The sequence below is a fragment of the Panthera tigris genome, chromosome F2 (assembly GCF_018350195.1).
Source record: "Panthera tigris isolate Pti1 chromosome F2, P.tigris_Pti1_mat1.1, whole genome shotgun sequence".
Classification (NCBI taxonomy): Eukaryota; Metazoa; Chordata; class Mammalia; order Carnivora; family Felidae; genus Panthera; species Panthera tigris.
Genome location: NC_056676.1, coordinates 37,642,823 through 37,651,256, shown reverse-complemented (window position 1 = coordinate 37,651,256; position 8,434 = coordinate 37,642,823). Strand labels below are relative to the sequence as shown.

Below are 8,434 nucleotides of genomic sequence, written 5' to 3'. Positions count from 1 at the left end.
TTTTTATGATTTCAGCATCCACATCATAATGCTATAGCTGACTTCTTTTTTTAATGGAAATGTCATGTTCATAGAAGGCTCCAATAGAAATGGATGGCAATTAGATTCCCATTCACAGCCAAATTCAATAGGCTCTACCAAGTGGTAACCAAACATATTTTTAGTTGTTTTTTTTTTAATGTAGAAAGCATGCATTTTTGAAAACTGTTTTCACACATCATTTTTCTGAAACACAGATGCTTCCCTGCTGTATGTAGTATCAGTTACAAATGGAGACAGCCGACTTGGGGGAGGAAATGCATCTCCTTACCAAATCTTTGTAGCAAGATCCTGGGGGAAAGAAAAAGAATTGTAATTCTAGATTCCAGCTCTCAGGCTTCTTATGATAAGACATTGACACGAAAGTATTTCTGGCATTTCAGGAGATGATCGCAGTGCAGGAACGTATTGTATTTCAATCCATCTCTGTTTCACAGAGGAACTGTTATCTAAGCATTTCAGACAGCCAGGAATCTATCTTATTTATAGTCTAAAAATTCTGTGGAAGGTTGCTCTTTAGAGCAATGGTTCAGAATCCTTCCAGTCTGTTCAGTGGACATTTTCATTGCTTTGGCAGCCTCAGATCCAAACCTTCTTCCTTATCGAAGGTCGTGTCTCCATGGTGAGGATCCTGATCAGAGGGGGGATGCATCTCTTCTGAGGAAGGAAGATGGTCCCAGGGGACAGGGACAGATCACAGACCTGTCAGCAGAGACAGATGTGGACTCAGTTGACAGGATGCTTTGCTTGGGACTTTAAGTCTGCAAGGGACATGATGGGAATTTTATTAATGGTGATAGACAAAAGCCACACAGTGTTGAGTGACCACAATGGCAGCAGAGCCCTTGAAGACAACTTAACCATATGATAAGGGAATTTGACTGTGGTTTTGGTAGCCTTGATCCCTAGCTTTCCTATCCACTTCCCATAAGACCAGGCGTCCTTCAAAAATTTTCTTTTCTGTTTTACATTGGTCAGCTAGTGTGTGTATGCAAACATTTAAGTCCTATTCTCTTAGAAAACTTCAATGATATAACACAGTGTTATCAACTATAATTCCTTTGTTTTACATTTCTTCATCCTGTAGCTCTTCATTTCTTCATCCTGTAGCTAAAAGTTTGTACCCGTTAACCCAACTCCCCCTACCTCCCCTCTCCTTTGCAGCCTTTGGCACCTACTCTTCCACTCTCTGTTTCTTTGAGTTCAACATGTTTTCTTTTTCAGGCTCCAATATAAGTGATACCATGCAGTATCATCTGTCTCTGTCTGGTTTATTTCACTTAGCATAATGCCCTCAAGGCTCAGCCATGTGGTCTCAACTGACAGGATTTCCTTCTTTCTCATGGTGAATAATATTCCATTTATATCTCTATACCACATCTTCTTTATCCATTCATCCATCAGTAGATGCTCAGGTCGTTTTCACATCTTAGCTACTGTGAATAATGCTATAAGGAACATAGGAGTGCAGACACCTCTTCAAGATCCTATTTTCATTTCCTTTGGAAATATACCGTGAAGTGGGATAATTGGATCTTTTGGTAGTCCTATTTTTAATTTTTGAGCAAGCTCCATACTTTTTCCCATGGTGGCTACACTATGTAAAAGTGCATTAGAAAACTCTGAAAAGTTAGTAAGGGTTAGTTTTTGATGTTTGAACTATGACAAATTCAATCTAAATTTCTTCTGTTACAGAGAGCCATTTGTGAAGTCATTGGGGAAAACATCGGCTAGAAAAAAATAATTCTATTCAGACATTTGTTTAATGTCTGCTTCATGTGAGGCAACTGACAGGCAGAGCTGGGGAAATGTTGAGAAAGGCTGGCCCTTGCCCTTGCGAAACGTATGCAACTTAAAGAGACGTTTTTATAATGGATAATTTTAAAGCGGTGAGACAAGAGTTAACACCAGAGGTTGGCAGTGAGCACAGAGAGAGGACAGCGGAGGGCACAGCTCCCTGTTAGTACCTATTCTGCATGGCCATTTATGTAACTGTAGATGGCAAAATTAGGACTCAGAAATAGTAAGTACCATGGGCCAAAAATGATTAACAAATAATGGCTATTTTCCTACAAGCTATTTTACCCTGGGGATTTTTTTTTTTCTGTTATACTACTGTGTGAGTAAAATAAAGTTGCCATCTATTGGTTTAATTGACTTACTCTTCTGTACAAACAAGGTTGAGGTATTGCGTGCAAGGGGTTGAGTAAACACTAGGGACAGAGAAAGTGCTCAGCAAAGATAATCATTGTTATCCCCACCAGCACCACTACCTTGCAAGCATGTTGGAAGGACCAGAGAGACTTCACATAAAATGTATGGTAGGATGTCCGGCACATAAGGGCATTATAAACAAAAAACAAAATTCAACTGAGTAAATTTGAAGATCAACTAATTCTTCAATTGGGCAGTATCCCAACTAGCAAGTAGAAGGGAGCTTCATGGAGCTAAACAAAAGAAAGAGTTTTAAAGGCAGAAGGCAGAGAGAGGGCATTGGAAGAAGAAGGATAAGGAAAGGGAGGGAGAGGGAGAAGGAGAAGGAGAAGGAGAGAAAAGAAGGAAGGAAGAAGGGAGGGAGAGGAAGAAGAAGGAGAGGAAGAGGAAGAAGAAGGGAAGGAGGAGGAGGAGGAGGAAGAAGAAAAAGAGAGGAATTTATTAGCAAGGAATGCATTATTTAGGAAAGTCTGCCCTCCTAAGGAGAAGAGAAGGGGTCTATCAGTACGTTCCCTAGTGCTGACCAGGAAATTCTAAGTTGACTGTTAAAGGTTACATTCTCTGGGGGATTGAAACTGCATTTAGGTTAGGTGTTAAGTCTTGGCTTACTGACTGGGGGGCCTTGGTTTACTGTCATGACACCATTTGGGGCCTGTGGTTTTCTTTTTAACGGGGTTCTGGTAAGCAGTGGTGGTCGCTGTTACTATAAGATTGTTATCCATAGCCTTGGACACCACTGTTTGCTCCCTCCTTGAAACTCTTATCCTGGCTCCCTGATCCTGTCCCTCCCCGCTTTAGTCTTCTTCTTGGCATCTTCTAATTCTTCCAAATGTTAGTGTTTTCTAAACAGTGTCCCTGTTTCACCTTTTCCTTTCTTTCTTTCTCCCATTCTCATCTCCTTTCTCTCCCCTGCTTACTGACAATATCCGGTCCCATGGTTTTCATTGGTCTTTAGGCTGACGACTTTGTAACCAGCAGACCTCTCCCCCTCACCTGTAGATTCTTATTTCAGCCTGTCTGGTTCACGTCTCCTTATGACTGTCACTTAGGCATTTTGTATTCGACATGTCTCAAAATGAATTCATCATTTTCTCATAATTATCCTATCTTCCATATCTTGTTGAAGAATGTCATCCTTCATCCAAAAAAGAAACCTGGGAATAGTGTCAAACTCCTTCCAGCACTGCCTCTCACCCTTCCTCTGTCTCAGCCTCACCCCATCCAATCAGTTACAAAAGTTATCTTGGAATCTACCCTCTCCTTCCATCCTGATTGCCACCGCATGAGACCAGATAACTGTCATCTCTCATCTGGAGCAGTGTCCCAGCCACCTGCCTGGTCTCCTTGTCTCCAACCTATCCTCCCACTAATCCATGCTTTCCACCTTCTACAGAGAGAGACTTCTAAAATGCACATCTCAGAGTAGCACACACCTGCTTAAAATCCTTCCGAGGCTCACTGGAGCCTTCAAGATAAAATCACCTTTGCTTCTGTCACCTCTTGCCATTCTCCCTCTGCCTCCTCCCCAGCCTCAACATTCTAACCACACAGATTTACTGGAGTGGGATGGAGTGGTTAAGCAGACAAATTCTTATATCTAAAAAACCTGGGCTCAAATCCCAGCCTACCTTCTTATTACCTTTGGATAACACTAAGGCATTTGACTGAGCCTCTCTTTTTCTCAACTCATAAATAGAAATAAGAATGCTACCTAAGGAGCACGGTTTAGATATTCAGTTAAATAATGCATGTGAAACACTTGGCATGGTACCTTGCACAAAAATAATGGCACTAAAATGTGGCTATTTATCATTACTTGCAGATACTTGGATATGCATTGCTCTCCCATGCTCCTGGGCTGTTGCCCTGGGCATTCTCTGCTGAGAATAAACAATCTTCCTTAATTGGCCTGCCCATCATTTAGTTGGGTTTTAAGAATCAGCTGAGACATCATTTCCTCTCCTCCCCCACCAATCCCCAGGGCTGGGTTGTTTTTCCCTCCTCCTTGTTTCCATAGCACTCTCTACCTACCTGGTTCATGTCCCTTATCACATTTTTTAAAAAGTAATTTTTTAGTATCCTCTTTAGTTGCCTGCCTGCCTAAACTCTGAGGTGCTAGAAAGAACTGCATTTTTTGTCTGTATCTTGTGTCTGATAAATTGCTAGACACGTGGTGGGCACTGAATAAATGTGGAATGAATGAATAAAAGAAAGATCAAATAAATCTTACACTCAACATGGGAATTAGAGTAAGAGAATGAAGGATGTTATCTGCTTCCTTGTCATAAGATCCAATTACATGAACTGATGATAAAAAGATACAGAGACAGGGGCACCTGAGTGGCTCAGGCAGTTGAGCCTCTGAGTCTTGATCTCAGCTCAGGTCGCGATCCCAGGGTAGTGAGATCGAGCCCTATGTTGGGCATGGAGGCTGCTTGCAATTCTCTCTCTCTCCCCCCCCCCCACCCCGCCCCTCCCCTCCTCATTCTCTCTCTCTCTCTCTCTCAAAAGTAGATATAGACACAAAGAAGAGGGACTTCAAGATCTGGAAGAAGAATTATAAGCACGGACCACTAGGCTGACTGGAGCTGTGCTGGGTCACTAGATGGCAGAGGAAGGGAAACGTAGCAGGGGCCCCCCCTCACTCCTCAAAATGTCAAATGCTGATGAACTTAGCTACCGTATCACAAATAGAAAATACTGTGTAGGCAACAGCTATCATAATTTGAATAAGCATCTACCTTTACAAACATTCAGGCTCCCAGAGAGGTGGGAGAGCGGATCGGACAACTCTGTGTAGATGCCTCAAGAGTCTTATCAAGGCCCCAGAAAGAGGCTCCATTCCTTTCTGACTAAGTCTCTTCATACAAATGTAGACATCTGGGAACCACACAGTGAAGTCCTGGGCATGTATCACTGAACCTGGGGACCCAGGACGCAGAAAGGGTAGCATTAGGGGAGCCAAACCCAGCTCTGAGGTTATCAGCAAGTCGCTTAGCCTGTCCGAATCTTAGCATCCACTTTGTAAGATTTCTGTGGGGTTACAAGAATGGATATAAATTTGGCTGTGAGCACTTTGTGGTAGACTTGGAACATTCTGTTGATCACTCTGCCCCCAGCGCTTAGTGCTGCCTTGATGCAGGGGAAGTTTCCATTGATACTGGCTGAATAAGTCAGTAACCAGTGCACAGTAGGGTCATCACTATGGGTGCAGTACTGTGCACGTTACCAAACTCAAATAGGTGTTAAGCGATAATGTGAACAGTAAGAATGTGCCCACTCTCTACCCCAGTACTGTCCTAGAAATGACTTTCTCATATGCCTGCAATTATGGAGAATCTGAAGTGCCCACCTCCACCCTGCTTAGCATTTTTCCCCTCCTAATTGCTCCTTTATATAAGAAAAGTTGTAACATTTCCTTTAAAAATGCAGATTAGCCTCTAATTAGGGACATATGTAAAAACAGACCGACTACTTGTTTTCTCCAAAAGAGAACCCCCAAAAGCTGAAATGTTTCCTAGTTTGTGAGTAAGCCAAGGTTATGTGAAACACTTTTTCAAAAGTGATTTTCTAGTAAGTTTGTTAAGCTACTTTTCACTTTACAAGAGTCGGAAACCACATTCTAATCATATAGTCGTTCTAGTGAATGTGTCAGAACCCCAAACAGGCACTTACCATATGTTTTTATGAAACAACTAGTCCCTTTGGACTATAGTACATCCTTAAGGTGAGCTGACTCCATCCTATTAAGAACCATATAAAAATGCAACATTTTATTTACAATTTTAGAGAAAGATTTTGAAGGTGCATAATATATTAAAGTAATTTACAGATTGAAAAAACAATCTTTTGAATGAACTGCCCGTTTTCCACCAGGTACAACTGTTTTAGGATTTTGTTTGTGTTTTTTGTTTTTTAGAGAGAGCACAAGCATGGGAGAGGGGCAGAGACAGAGAGCGAGAAGATTAAGCAGGCTCCACTCTCAGCATGGAACTTGATACAGGGCTGGATCCCACAACCCTGGGATCATGACCTGAGCCAAAATCAAGAGTCAGATGCTCAACCAACTGAGCCACCCAATCATCCCCAAATTACTTTAGGTTTAAAAGAATTTCCTAACTTCACTGGGTTCTCTTTCATTTTTGCCAATGGAAGTCATCATAATAATATTGACAGAGAGAGAGAGAGAGAGACAGACAGACAGACAAAGTACACGCTGGGTCGCACAGTCTCCCAGTTTGACCTATGTGTCCTTGGGCAAATCATTTAACCTACCTGTGCTTCAGTTTCTTCATCTGAAAGAGGGAATAATAATAGCACTCACCTCATGGAGGATTAAATAAACGATTCCACGCTTGGCTCAAAATAGTTGTTCAATGAATCTAATCATCATTAATTTATATAACAAGCAGTTATATAAATCTTCTCATAGCTCCTTGTGAATATGGGCAAAGAAAATGACATGCTTTGATGGAAATTTTTAATATTTTTTTAAGAAGGGTGGGAACGATCTCAGCTCCCTTTACTCCTCAGAAATCCAGTAATTCACCTGGGCTTAAGAATTCTGACATAAACAGTTCTGGAATCCATTGCCCTCCATTTGTCTGCATTTCTGCCTCGTCTCACTTCTGGAGCATCTCACCCCTGATGCTAGAGCCTCTTCCCAGAACTCCTTACCTCTCACATTTCCCTCCCCTGTTAGTTCTCCAACCCACAGAGCAATGATCTTAGAGACCTGGGATTCCAATGTTCTCCCTGCTCACAGATTGTCAGTGGCCACCATTGGCCCTGGGATTCAGTGCAAAAGAATCTTTGTGTCTTTCATGTCGCTCTCAAGACCCTGCAAAATCCAGTTTTATCTCTCCCCAGGAGCCCACCATGACCTCCCCATAAGTACATACATATGCACATATACTTGCATATGCATGCACACACATGCACTAGTATTTGTGTATACACACACACACACAGAGTTCCTTCATTTCCTGACCTCCATGCTTTTGCCTCCCCAACCCCTATTCATTCTTTAGGTTTCAGTTTAGAGGTCACTTCCTCTGGGAAGCCTCAAGCAGCCCTTCCATGACAATTCAAACCATGCAAGCTGCCCATTGTCATGTCTGTGGACCGTACACTCAAAAAAAGGCAGAGGCCAACGTATTTGGCTTACTTTCCACTGTGTATATTAAGCGCCTAATGCACTGCCGTGGCTTAGTAAGTGTTGTTGAATAAAAATCTGTTACATGATAAATTGCCATGCTTATTCTGCTCTTTTAAAGTTTAAACTTTGGCAAATCACTACCTCATATAAAAAAGGACTATTTAAATTAGATGAGTTTTCTATTAGTTTCTTTCATGGAAGTAGTGCCTGAGAACAACTGGTAAACAACAGCAAAAAATGTTAAAATGTACCATTAAACACTTTCCCCCAGGCTGAATTGCTTGGAGCTATTGAATTTTTCTTTCAGAAACAGCATGAATTTAATGTTCATTTTAGCAAAAGACAAAAAAGATTAAAGGTGAGGAAAAGAATTCATTTCACAGTCCATCATTTTCTGCCTCAAAGAGAAATTAGCATTCAATTGATGGGAGGGAGGTAAACGAATTCAAGTCTCTGTGGAGGGTAGTTAGCCAACTCCTATTCAAGTTAAAATTATGTCTGCCCTTCAACCCAGCAGTTTACTCCCAGGCATTTTTCTCTAAGGCGATAAAGGGACAACATCACAAAGAAGATGGCTTAGCCTGGATTGCCTAGAAAAGAGTCTGAAGCAAAGCTTTGTGGACAGGTTCAATCCCAGAGCTGTAAAAGGGATGGAAAAGGGAAGCCAGGCAAGAAAGAAAGAAGAAAGAAGAAAGTGGCACTTAGTGAGGTGGCCACAATGTTACAAGAAAATAAAGCCAGTCCCTAGCTAGGCCACATTTCTCTGGTCTGGCTGTGTAGACCCACGGCACCTGGGAAGCGTCCTGGGGTAAAGGAAGGAAGGGGGACATCCACTTGTCATCTTTCCAAATCTTCTGTCTTTCCCCAGTCAGGGTACCCTGCCCCCTACCCACCTGTCCCTCTGGCTATTAGGGACCCCTGCATTTCCAGGTTGTGCTACCTGGTCCATCCAGGCAGCCCTGGGAAGTCAGTCCCTCCTCCCACAAAACAGGGACCCAGCGCTCTGCTCCCTCTGAGCTGGGG

At 42.3% G+C, this 8,434-nt stretch overlaps 1 long non-coding RNA gene across 1 annotated transcript; it reads right to left on the bottom strand.

Moving 5' to 3' along the window:
• Positions 1-221: 221 nt before the first annotated feature.
• Positions 222-6,200, bottom strand: LOC122230447. The gene is made up of 3 exons (XR_001510549.2): positions 5,929-6,200; positions 631-800; positions 222-330 (listed from the first exon to the last, which is right to left on the bottom strand). It is a non-coding gene; the product is annotated as an uncharacterized LOC122230447 (long non-coding RNA).
• Positions 6,201-8,434: the final 2,234 nt, after the last annotated feature.